The sequence below is a fragment of the Pongo pygmaeus genome, chromosome 2 (genome assembly GCF_028885625.2).
Source record: "Pongo pygmaeus isolate AG05252 chromosome 2, NHGRI_mPonPyg2-v2.0_pri, whole genome shotgun sequence".
Taxonomy (NCBI): Eukaryota; Metazoa; Chordata; class Mammalia; order Primates; family Hominidae; genus Pongo; species Pongo pygmaeus.
Window position 1 is genome coordinate 105,552,027 of NC_085930.1, and position 12,750 is coordinate 105,564,776.

Sequence of the window (12,750 nt, forward strand, 5' to 3'; positions counted from 1 at the left end):
TAGGCAGAGGAAACAATATGAGGAGGGCCTTGACGAGAGAAAGTTCAAGAAACAGGGAAGGCAGATGATACTGGGCATAGTGAGAAAAAAGGCAGATGAGGCAAGACAGAGGCAGCATCATTGCACAAGGTCTTGAAATACATGTTTAGGATTCTGATGCAATGAAAAGCCATTGAAGGGGTTTAGGTTAAAACTGGAGGAAAGCCTCTAAAATAAGCTATTGGATTCTGCCAATGTTTGTGTCCTGGCCTACATTTTCATCAAAATTTGGATGAATAGACATAAAGCATGCTTTTAAAGGATAACTCAAATATAATCCTGAGATGGCTTATTGTGAACTTGTAAAGTCTCAAGAATACATCCTTAGACATGAGACTGAGTGCTTGCTAAGATCCTTTCCAACTTTGAGATGTTGAGGTTCTATGCTTTTCTTGTTTTTCTTTCTTTTTTATTACTGCTGCTTGTGGAGCAGGGCAATCCCATAGGCAGTATGTCCAGAATAAGTGGTTCTGTGCTTTTCATCCTGGGCACCCTGGAACTGGAGGGAATGTTCTTTTCCACTGGAAGTGGGGAAATAGAATGAACCTGTACTTTGAGATGCAATCTGTTAGGGCAGATCCATATATATATATACATATATATATACACACACATATATATACATATATACACACATATATACATATATACACACATATATACATATATACACATATATATACATATATATATACTTTTTTTTTTTAATTTTTAGTAGAGACGGGGTTTCACCTTGTTAGCCAGGATGGTCTTGATCTCCTGACCTCATGATCTGCCCGCCTTGGCCTCCCAAAGTGCTGGATTACAGGCGTGAGCCACCTCGCCTGGCCAGGCAGATCCATATTTATACAAATAACTATCACATATATGGTGAGTGTTGTAATAGGCATACAAGGGATGCAGGAGGATATTATGAATGGAAGGGGATGGTACAGAAGGTTGTGATATTTGGACTGAAGCAGGAGCAAGGGGAAGGCTTGAAAGAAACTATGGCAGGATACAGGAAAAAGAAAAAGGACTGAACCAGAACAGCATGTGTCAGTGGAGCTGTTTCTGAGGCAGGAGGAAAATCTGGTAGGTATGAGGGGAAAAGGAAGGGAATAACTGAGAATCACTCCTGGGTCTCTAGCTCTACACATAACATGGTGACTGTCTTAAAGAAGGCTGGGTGTGGTGGCTCACACCTGTAATCCCAGCACTTTGGGAGGCAGAGATAGGAGAACAGCTTGAGGGAATGAGTTCGAGACCAGCCTGGGCAACACAGTGAGACCCCATCTCTACAAAAAATTTAAAAAATTAGCCGAGTGTGGTGGCAGAAGCCTGAGGTCCCAGCTACTTAGGAGGCTGACGTGGGAGGATCACTTGAGCCTGGGAGGTGGAGGCTGCAGTAAGCCATGACTGTACCACTGCATTCCAGTCTGGGCAACAGAGTAAGACCCTCCCACTGGGCTTAAACGATCCTCCCATCTTGGCCTCCAAAATGCTGGGATTACAGCTGTGAGCTACTTCTGGCCCTGGGGAAAAATAAATCTTAATGAAATTTCGGACCCTTCAGCCAGGCACGGTGGCTCATCCCTGTAATCCCAGCACTTCGGGAGGCTGAGGCGGGTGAATCACGAAGTCAGGAGTTCAAGACCAGCCTGGCCAAGATGGTGAAACCCTGTCTCTACTAAAAAAACTAAAATTAGCCAGGTGTGGTGGCAGGTGCCTGTAATCCCAGCTACTTGGGAGGCTGAGGCAGAGAACTGCTCGAACCTGGGCGGCAGAGGTTGCAGTGAGCTTAGATCGTGCCACTGCACTCCAGCCTGGGCGACAAAGGGAGACTCCATCTCAAAAACAAAAAAAAACAAAAAAAACACTTCGGGCCAGGCGTGGTGGCTCACGTCTGTAAATCCCAGCACTTTGGGAAGCCGAGGCGGGCGGATTGCCTGAGTTCAGGAGTTCGAGAACAGCCTGGGCAACACGGTGACACGTCTCTACTAAAATACAAAAAATTAGCTGGGCGTGGAAGCGTGCGCCTGTAGTCCCAGCTACTCGGGAGGCTGAGGCAGAAGAACTGCTTGAACCGGAGAGGCGGAGGTTGCAGTGAGCCGAGATCGTGCCACTGCACTCCACCCCGGGTGACAGAGCAAGACTCTGTCTCAAAAAAAACAAACACTTCGGACCCCAATTCACTATTCCAAAAGGAAAAAATTAAGTTGAAAGCTGAGTCATGCACAAGCTGCCTTTCATTCCTAAGCAGACATACTTGACACAATACACAATTGACTGACTATTCCCCTACCTGCTCCTTTTCTCTTGTTCCCTCCCTATTTTCCCTCCAGCCCACTTTTCCCCTTTAAATACTGAATCCCTCAAATTCATCTTTGGAGAAAGGCAGAGACCACAGACTGTTTCTGTGATTCTGTGTTTTTTCCTTTCGGGAATGTCCTTAACCTTGGCAAAATAAATTCCTAAATCAATTGAGACCTGTCTCAGATACTTCTTGGTTTACAGAAGGAATGGAACATTCCAATACTTTTGAGTTTTCCTAATCATCTAACTACAAAGGAGCTCAAAGCCAATTCTATTCCTGAAGTCTGGGACAGGAATATGCTGGCTACTCCAGGCAGCAGGAAGAATGATCAAAGTAACTTTAAAGCTCCCACCTGTGTGTTTTCCTACAACAGTAAGTTAAGGATTCCACAAAATCTGGGGCTTTGGAATGAAGTAATGTTAATTTCACCAGAAAAGGAAACCTATTTTTTTTTTATTTGAGACAGGGTCATTCTGTTGCCCACGCTGGAGTGCAGTGGTGCGATCTCAGGTCACTGCAACCTCCGCCTCCCGGGTTCAAGCAATTCTCCTGCCTCAGGCTCCCAAGTAGCTGGGATTACAGGCACTTGCCACCACGCCCGGCTAATTTTTGTATTTTTGGTAGAGACGAGGTTTCACCATTGTTGGTCAGGGTGGTCTCGAACTCCTGACCTCAAGTGATCCACCCGCCTCGGCCTCCCAGAGTGATGGGATTACAGGCGTGCGCCACCGCGCCCGGCCTCAATATTTCTTACTTAACCAAATATACCCCAACTGTCATCAATTTTGTTATAATTAATTATCCCTTGTAACCATTTAAAAATTATGAGTTTTTTTTTTTTTCGGTACTAAGTCTTGGAAATTTGGTGGGTATTGTACACTTACAGCACATCTCAACTTGAGCCAGACACGTTTCAGAGCTCACCAGCCACATGCGGCTCGCGGAAGCGGAGCCCCGCCGAGGACCTGTGGCGTCCTCCCGCTCCACTAAGGGTTCCTTGCAGAGCCCGGCTGGCCCGCGACCTAGGCCCCGCCCCGCGCCCCTCCCAGGTTACATCACAGAGCCCACAGGCCCCACCCGCTGGTGGCCCGGTCCGCGTGTGCGCCGACTCTCGCACTCTCGTCGCCTCCAGGCGCCCAGACTCTGAGAGAGAGCGACGGCCATCATAGAACAGCGGAGGCAGTGATCGGCCTGCCGTCCGCTTCGGCATTCGCAGGCCGCAGGCGGGAGGTTAGAGCCCCTAGGCGCCCCTCGCCCCAACCGCCCGCGGCTCGCGCAGCTCTGCAGAGAGGTCGTGGGCAGGGCCAGCACCCATTGGTCCGCCATAGCCCTCCGCCCTCCCCCTCGCCACGCTTATTGGCCGGAGCGGCGGCGCCCGCTGGGTAGGCGGTGGCGGCGTCCCTCCCTTGGGCTGGCCCTCAAGAGGCGACGAGGAAGCGGCCGCCTCCCTGCGTCCCGCCCCTCCGGCTAGCTCGCTGGCTCCCGGCTCCTCCCGACGTCTCCCAGCTCCTCACGGTTTTTCCCGGCGCTCTCCTGGCTCCCTTCTGCTCCGGCTCCGTCTCGGCGGCGGCGGGTAGGTGCAGCCGCAGGCGGGGTCCGATTGGAGGGGCGGCCTCCTTACTGTCCCGGGACTGCCCGAACCTTGTCCTGCGGCAGCCGGGTACCCCACGGGGCCCGCCCGAGGCGTGGAAGGGCGGTGGCCGCCGGCCTGCGAGACGCGGGGGCGTCCGAGGGAGGGGGCCAGGCGGGGGGCTGGCGGCCTTGACCTTCGGAGTCTTTGAGGTGCGATCTAGGGGGGTCCTTGGAGTGAGGGGGCTGAGAGGTCCAGCTTTGAGGGTCGGGGCGGTGGGGCCGAGCGACATGCCTTGGGCTCTGGATGGGGCTGAGCCACGGAGCGAGGGTCGGCCGCAGTCTGGGGCCCTGGGTGGGGTTCGGAGGTGTAGGAGAACTCAGGGGTCGTTTTCTGAAGCTTTATAGGGGTCAGTTGATGTGAGGCTGAGGTGAGCCTTAGTATGTCCAGCCAGGGGTTATGGGTGGGGCTGAGGGGTGGTCTGGAGAACCGGGCCCTAGGCGGGGCTCTTCCCCCTTGCAAAGGCCCCGGCACTGTGTGGGGACTAAAGCGTGTGTCTGGCAGTGGGAGTGCGAAGGGGTCGCATTAGGGTGGGGGTGGGGAGGGTACAGGGACTAGGAGGGGCAGTTGGAAACATTACCCAGAACAGAGATTGTGATTTAGCACATGGAACAAGTTCTCTGCCGTTGTGGGTTAGATCCCTTTGGTGAAATTGCCCTGTGGAGGAGTTGTGAGAGTTTTGCTCACTTCCAGGAACGGGTAAATTAAATGCATTTGCTGCTTTGGGGAAGAGGCAGTGATTGATTACCTTTAGGTTTGTGCTTTAGGACACAAACTCGGATGAAATACGTGTTCCTCGGGAAGGTTAGTGTTACCCAGCTTTCTACTGGAAACCCCCTTTTCTCCTTTGCCTTCTCTGGTCCTGTTACAGTATTGCTCCGCAGGGCCTCTCGATTCTCTCTCCCTGGTGGCATAGCATTGCAGTGTTTCTTGCAGTGTGTGTGTGTGTGTGTGTGTGTGTTTGCGCGCGCGCGTTCGTGTGTGTGTGCGCGCGCGTCTCCCGCCCATTTCCCTGCTGCTGTGCTTTTGGCAACTGCCTCTGCTCTTTCCCAGGGATGGTTGTGGCATTGCATCAGGGGATATTTGTGCTTGTAATTTGCTCACTCAGCCCAGGAGGAGGGAGAATAGTATGCTGTAGAGATGGGGGGCGGGGGAAGGGTGCCGTCAGCTTGGCTGGGTAGACAGAGAAATGGGTGTGGTGAGGGAATACAGCTGCTCTAGGCCTTTAGGGTAACACTGCCCAGTCATCAGCGCAGAGAGATTCAAAGAGCACCACCAGCAGCTATTTTTATAAATCAATCCTGAATCCAAGCTGAGCACATGGATTTAGAGTGAACAGTTGTCATGCTCTATTACAAGCTGGGTGTTTGGTAGACAACATTAAAGTTGCTAAGCAGGAGACTCCCATCTGTACTGTGCAGTGTGTACTTTACTTGCAACTTTTAAACTTTGCTTTTCTCAGCTCCAAAGATTGGGATATCTCTCTTCAGGCTGTGTCTTTTAAATTAACGTAGTTTGCTGATCTGTACTACTACTTTTCAAATGAAATGTTTTCACCTCAGTTACACACTTCCTTTCAAATTTAGCTTCAAAATAATAAAGCTGTCACTTTTTGAGCACTTGCCATCTCCCAGGCACTAGCTATGTTTATTAACAGATGAGGAAATTGAGACTGATGGAAAGAAGAGGTCACACAGATAGTTAAGTGGCAAAAATGGTATCCAACCAAACCAAGGTCTCTCCAACCCCCACATAGTAGTTCAGAAACTTCAGAATTTTGGTTTACATTGGGATGATTCAAGTGCTGCAGAATTTATTCATGCAAAGTAAACAAACTCACCAGAGGCTGATAAACCAGATACCAGTTAATGCGTGTTGGAAGTATTAAGTGCCATGTGCACAATTGGATTTAATTATCCACTGACCAGGACACCTCCATTGCTCTGGGCTGCCTAATCAGTAATAAAAAGGTAGTTGATTGTGGAATTGGAAAGGCACTAGATATTCTTAGTGGGTATTTTTTAAATTTAAATTTTATTTATTTATTTATTTTTGAGACAGGGTCTTGCTCTGTCGCCCAGGCTGGACAGTGGCAGGATCTCGACTCACTGCGGCCTCCACCTCCCGAGTTCAAGCAGTTCTCCTGCCACAGCCTCCAGAGTAGCTGGGATTACAGGCATGTGCCACCACACCCGGCTGATTTTTGTATTTTTAGTAGAGACAGGGTTTCGCCATGTTGGCCAGACTGGTCTCAAACTCCTGACCTCAAGTGATCCGCCTGCTTTGGTCTCCCAAAGTGCTGGGATTACAGGTGCAAGCCACCATGCCCGGCCGTTTATTTTTATTTTATTCCATTTTATTTTTTGAGATGGAGTCTCACTGTGTCATCCAGGCTGGAGTGCAGTGGCGTGATCTTGGCTCACTGCAACCTCTGCCTCCCGGGTTCAAGCGATTCTCCTGCCTCAGCTTCCTGAATAGCCGGGATTATAGGCACCCACCACCACGCCTGGCTAATTTGTGTGTGTGTATGTGTGTGCGTATATATATATATACGCACACACACACATATATACATACATACACATATACATATATACACATATATATACACATACGTATATATACACATACATATATATACACACATATATATATATATTTTTGAGATGGAGTCTTACTCTGTCGCCCAGGCTGGAGTGCAGTGGCGCAATCTCGGCTCAATGCATCCTCCGCCTCCTGGGTTCAAGCGATTCTCCTGCCTCAGCCTTCCTAGTAGCTGGAGCTACAGGCACGTGCCACCATGCATGGCTAATTTTTTGTATTTTTAGTAGAGACAGGGTTTGACTGTGTTAGGGTGGTCTCTATCTCCTGACCTCGTGTTCCGCCTGCCTCGGCCTCCCAAAGTCCTGGGATTACAGGCGTGAGCCACCGAGCCTGGCTAATTTTTGAATTTTTAGTAAAGATGGGGTTTCACCATGTTGGCCAGGCTGGTCTTGAACTCCTGACCTCAGATGATCCACCTGCCTCGGCCTCCCAGAGTGTTGGGATTACAGGCATGAGCCATCATACCTGGCCTTACGGGTATTTTAATCAAGGAACAAAAGTCTAGTGAGTCTCCCTTTCCCCAATGTAAAAACACACATACAGTGCTGGAGGATGTCTTAACACATTTTCCTACTCTGTCTCACTTGTTTTTTAAGTAGTCTCTTCAAATATTTGTCATTCCAGCATCCCTTTGTTAAAATTTTCAAATTTACAAATACATTTATATTACCTATTAAAAAGTCATTTTCCATTGTTTGCTGACAGTGAAGGAAGCACCTGGATTTTCTTATATATAGGTGGCTTAGCTTTAGTCAGAGAGTAGGTTCTTCCTGATCTCATAGTGTCTTGTTCTTTCCTAATGTTGTTTCTGAATTTGGTGATCAATGCTTTGGCTCTGTAAACTTTTGCTCTTGATAGTTAAAATTTTTGGAATCACTTTGCTTTTTTTTTTTTTTTTTTTTTAAAGATTAAGCGTGAGTAGTTGCTATGTAGCTTTTAGATTTCCTTAAGATGTGAGAAAATCTGAGAGGAACATTTTGACCCAGTGGAAGGCATCTTGGCAGTTCATGTATATAGTCAATTTGAAAAGGAAACCAAGTAAGTATCACTGATTTCACTTTGTCTTTCTAAACAGCACTTTTAGAACCAGGTTATTGTAGACTTTTTGCTAGGAGTGAGTGGGTTGAGAACAATTAAGGTTAAGAAGGGGGATCAAAGGGCTGTGTGGCTCATGTCTGTAATTCCAGCACTTTGGGAGCCTGAGGCGGAGGATTGCTTGAGGCCAGAAGTTTGATACTAGCCTGAATAACATAGTGATACCCTGTCTCCATTAAAAAAAAAGCAAAAACAACTTAGTCCCCAGATAATTTTAGTGTACAGCAAAACAACAAAAACAACAACAACAAACTTAGCTAGGTGTAGTGGCATGTGTCTATAGTCCCAGCTACTCTGGAGGCTGGGGTGGGAGGATCACTGGAGCCCAGGAGTTCAAGCCTCCAGTGATATGATTGTGCCACTGCACTTCAGGCTTGCTGAAAGAGCCAGACCTGCCCACCCCTGCAAAAAAAAAAAGGGGGTAATAAAGCACACTGATACATATACGGGATCATATTCATCATACTCATCTACCGTTTTAGAGCTCCTAGGCCAGTCTTTCAATGCAGACCTTATGGTGAACTATTTTGGATGTCATTAACATTTTAAGCTTGAAAGTCAACACAATTACTTTTTACTTTTGTGATTCTTTTTCCTTTTTTTTTTTTTTTTTAGAGATGGGGTCTTGTTCTGTCAGCGCTGGGGGAGAACATAGCTCACTGCAGCCTTGAACTTCTGGCCTCAAGTGATCCTCCTGCCTCAGCCTCCCCAGTAGTTCAGACTGTGTATGTGCACCATCACACCTGGCTAACTTTTGTGATTCTTGTTCTTATTTTTTTTTTTTTTTTTTTTTTTTGAGACTGAGTCTCACTGTATTCCCAGGCTGGAGTACAGTGGCGGTGGCGCGATCTCAGCTCACTGCAACCTCCACCTCCCGGGTTCAAGCAATTCTCCTGCGTCAGCCTCCTGAGTAGCTGGGATTACAGGCACTCCCACTGCGACCGGCTATTGTGATTATTTATGAGTTAAAAAAGTTAATCTTCTTGGCTTGGGCATGATGGCTCGTGCCTGTAATCCCAGCACTTTGGGAGGCCGAGGCAGAAGGATCACTTGGGGTCAGGAGTTTGAGACCAGCCTGGCCAACATGGTGAAACCCTGTCTCTACTAAAATACAAAAATTAGCTGGCATGGTGGCAAGCGCCTATAATCCCAGCTACTTGCGAGGCTGAGACAGGAGAATCGCTTGAATCTGGGAGGCACAGGTTGCAGGGAGCCAAGATCACGCCACTGCACTCCAGCCTGGGCGACAAGAGTGGAACTCCATCTCAAAAAAAAAGTTAATCTTACTGTAAACATATTTTATTAGTTTGCATATATTTAAATATCTTTTAAAAATTTATTTATGCTGGGTGCGGTGGCTCATAACTGTAATCCCAGCACTTTGGGAGGCTGAGGTGGGTGGATCAAGAGGTCAGGAGTTCGAGACCAGCCTGGCCAACATGGTGAAACCCCGTCTCTACTAAAAATACAAAAATTAGCTGGGCGTGGTGGCGGGCGCCTGTAATCCCAGCTACTCGGGAAGCTGAGGCAGGAGAATCACTTGAACCCGGGAGGCAGAGGTTGCAGTGAGCTGAGACTGCACCATTGCACTCCAGCCTGGGCTACAGCAAGACTGTCTCAAAAAAAAAATTTTTTTATTTATAACTTTCCTCACTTCTTTTTATATGGAAAATAGTTTAAAATTCATTTTAAATAATTTTAGATTTACAGAAGAGTTGTAAAGGTAGTACAGACTTTCTATATACATTCTATATTCATTCCATTTCTCTTAGCATTAACATTTTATATAACCTGATACCCTTATCAAAATTAAGAAATTAGCATTAGTGGAATATTATTGACCAAACTACAGACTTTACTCTGATTTTCCTGTTTTCTACTGATGTCCTTTTCCTGTTACAGGATCCAATCCAGGATACCACATTGCATTTAGATGTCACGATTCTTTAGTTTCTTCCAATAGGTGACAGTTTCTTAGTCTCTCTTTCCCTATCTTTCCTTGACACCTTTAAAGTTGAGTGGTCATGCATTTGTAGAATGGTTCTCATTTTGGGTTTTCTGGTGATTTCTCATGATTAGCCTGAGGTTATGCATTTTGGGGAAAAATACCATAGAGATGGTTTACCCTTCTTGTCACATCATATCTGGGAATACCTGATATCAACATGACTTGTTACTGATTAACTTTTTTTTTTTTGAGACAAAGTCTTGCTCTGTTGCCCAGGCTGGAGTGCAGTAGCATGATCTTGGCTCACGGCAACCTCTGACTACCCAATTCAAGTGATTTTTGTGCCTTAGCCTCCCAAGTAGCTGGGACTACAGGCACGTGCCACCACGCCTAATTTTTGTATTTTTAGTAAAGGTGGGGTTTTGCCATGTTGCCCGGGCTGGTCTTGAACTCCTGGCCTCATGCAGTCCACCCGCCTCATCCTCCGAAAATGCTAGGATTGCAGGCATGAGCCACTGTGCCTTGTTAACTTTGATAACTTGATTAAAGTGATGTTCTGCACTGTAAAGTGACTATTTTTCTGCTTTTTAATTTTACTTGATAGAACCTAGAAATGAGTCACCAAGTCATATCCATATTCCGGGGGAAGGGAATTAAGCTCCAACCCCTGAAGGGAGGAGTATCAAAGAATTTGTGGGCATGTTAAAATTCCTAAAGTAATTAGTTAATATTTTGGGGAAGATAACTGTGAGGTTATACAGAGATCTGATTTCTCCTTAAAAATTTCCTCTACTTATTTTAGCATTCATTAGTGAATCTTGTCTGCGGCAGCATTGATTATGTTATTCTGTTGGTTTTCTATTTTTCTAATTCTTTCTACTTTTATGATTTGGAATCCTTTTGTAAGGAAGATTTATGCCTCCCCCATTTATTTATTAAATCATTTATGTCAACATGGACCCATGAATATTTTTTTCTTTGCTTATAATCCAGTACTATATTTTGTTGCTCAAGTTGTTCCAGCTTTGGCCATTTTAACATTGGCACCGTGTTCTTTTGAAATACCTTTCCCTACCTTTTTTTGTCTTTTAGCACTTTTGTGCTTCCTGGCACTGTAAGATGCCCCAGTCTCATCTTATACTTTACCTGCCCTAACCCTAAAATCAGCCATTTCTCCAGGGGTCCTGGTTCCTTCTGTTGGAGAAGAGTATTTAGAAGCCACTATCTGGTTTCTAAATGAGCTTGATGCACTCATTACTGCTAGGGTATCACTGCTTCTAGGCCCTCTCAGGGGATAGTTAGGAAGTAATATGTATATATACTGACCCACACATATCTTCGTTACTTCTGTATCTGTCTGTATATAAATATAAACATGAGTTTATACTGATATCTCTGATGCTGATCCAGCACCACAGAGTTCATTCTAGCATTCTCTTCCTTGTTTCTCTCTCCGAAAGTGAGAAATTTGGCTCATTTAATGAATAATACCTGCTAATTTTTTCAACTCTAATATATATATGAAGTAAAAAATAGTCTTAATTGTCATATAAAGTAAATTTCCAAAGCATTTTGCAGTCGTTAACTAATTTAAATTATACTCCCATAATATTGGTATTTTAAATTACTGTTTTTAAGCTCAGGTAGAGAGATGAAATCATTTACCCTTGGCCAAACAGGAAGTGAGTGATTGTATCTAGAATTGAAGATTTATTATTTATTTATTTATTTATTTATTTTTGAGATGGAGTCTCGCTGTCTCCCAGGCTGGAGTTCAGTGGCGCAATCTCGGCTCACTGCAAGCTGTGCCTCCGGGGTTCACACCATTCTCCTGCCTCAGCCTCCTGAGTAGCTGGGACTACAGGCGCCTGCTACCACTCCCGGCTAATGTTTTTTTTTTTTTTTTTTTTTTTTTTTGAGACGGAGTCTCGCTCTGTCGCCCAGGCTGGAGTGCAATGGCACGATCTCGGCTCACTGAAAGCTCTGCCTCCCGGGTTCACGCCATTCTCCTGCCTCAGCCTCCCTAGTAGCTGGGACTACAGGAGCCCGCCACCGCGCCCGGCCAATTTTTTGTATTTTTAGTAGAGACGGGGTTTCACCATGTTAGCCAGGATGGTCTCGATCTCCTGACTTCGTGATCCGCCCACCTCGGCCTCCCAAAGTGCTCGGATTACAGGCGTGAGCCACCTCGCCCGGCCAACCGGCTAATTTTTTGTATTTTTAGTAGAGGCAGGGTTTCCCCATGTTAGCCAGGATGGTCTCGATCTCCTGACCTCGTGCTCCGCCTGCCTCAGCCTCCCAAAGTGCTGGGATTACAGGCGTGAGCCACCGCACCTGGCCTATTTGTTTATTTTTTAAGAGACAGAGTCTTGCTATGTTGCTCAGGCTGGTCTTGAATTCCTGGCCTCAAGCAATCCCCCTACCTCAGCCTCCCAAAGTTCTGGGATTATAGGTGTGAGCCACTGTGCCTGGCCAAATGACCTATTCTCACTCCCAGTGCTATACTTGATCCTAAGGAAAGCAGTCTCATTATCTTGACTAACAAATCAACCTTTGTCTTCTTGATGGGATGTTGCTTTTAATTAAAGAAGTTCCTGGTATTTAGCTTTTTTTAAAAAAATACTTTTAGCAGTATTGAGAGCAAAAACAATTCTTTTTCTGGACTTCTTCCTCCTCAAAGAATCATAGAAGAGATTTAGAGATAATCTAGACAAATGTTTCACATAACAGGTGATTCCTCCAGTTCTCTATGCAGGTATTTCCCAAGATAAGTACTTCACAGCTGGTTGCTACCAGTTCCAGGTTTGCAGATTTGTCATTTTAGAAAGATTTTCCAGATAATGATTGTAGATCTGCCTCCCTGCAGTTTCTCTTCAGTGGTCCTAATTTTTCTGTCTACAGTTATTCCCTGTAGCTCTAATCTCAACTTTGCACCTATTTAATGACAGTTATTTTGTCCCACTTTTTTCTTTTCCACACTAGTGGCTTTTCCCCCAGCTACCTCTCGTGAAATGTGCTTTCTAAGCCTTTTATTATTGTCAGAAGACAAAGTTACAACAAATTTAGTTATAGATTTTTTTTTTTTTTGAGACGGAGTCTCACTCTTTCGCCCAGGCCGGAGTGCAGTGGCACTATCTC

The 12,750-nt window shown here is 46.0% G+C and overlaps 1 protein-coding gene and 1 long non-coding RNA gene across 31 annotated transcripts in view; one reads left to right on the forward strand and one right to left on the reverse strand.

The window, feature by feature from the left end:
* LOC134739096 (uncharacterized) overlaps positions 1–3,412 on the reverse strand; it is a 74,348-nt gene extending 70,936 nt beyond the window's left edge. Inside the window, exon 1 of the long non-coding RNA XR_010125596.1 lies at positions 3,220–3,412. This is a non-coding gene — a long non-coding RNA (uncharacterized LOC134739096). The remainder of the gene's footprint in view (positions 1–3,219) is intronic.
* Positions 3,413–3,693: 281 nt separating this feature from the next.
* Positions 3,694–12,750, forward strand: part of MAP4 (microtubule associated protein 4) — a 228,660-nt gene continuing 219,603 nt past the window's right edge. For 28 of the 30 annotated variants that reach the window (XM_054481811.2, XM_054481830.2, XM_063661201.1 and 25 more), the window contains exon 1: positions 3,727–3,908. The gene's annotated coding sequence lies outside the window, so the exon portion shown is untranslated. Of the gene's footprint in view, positions 3,909–12,750 lie in introns of all 30 variants that reach the window. The other 2 variants (XM_054481863.2, XM_054481858.2) reach the window with 2 other exon arrangements.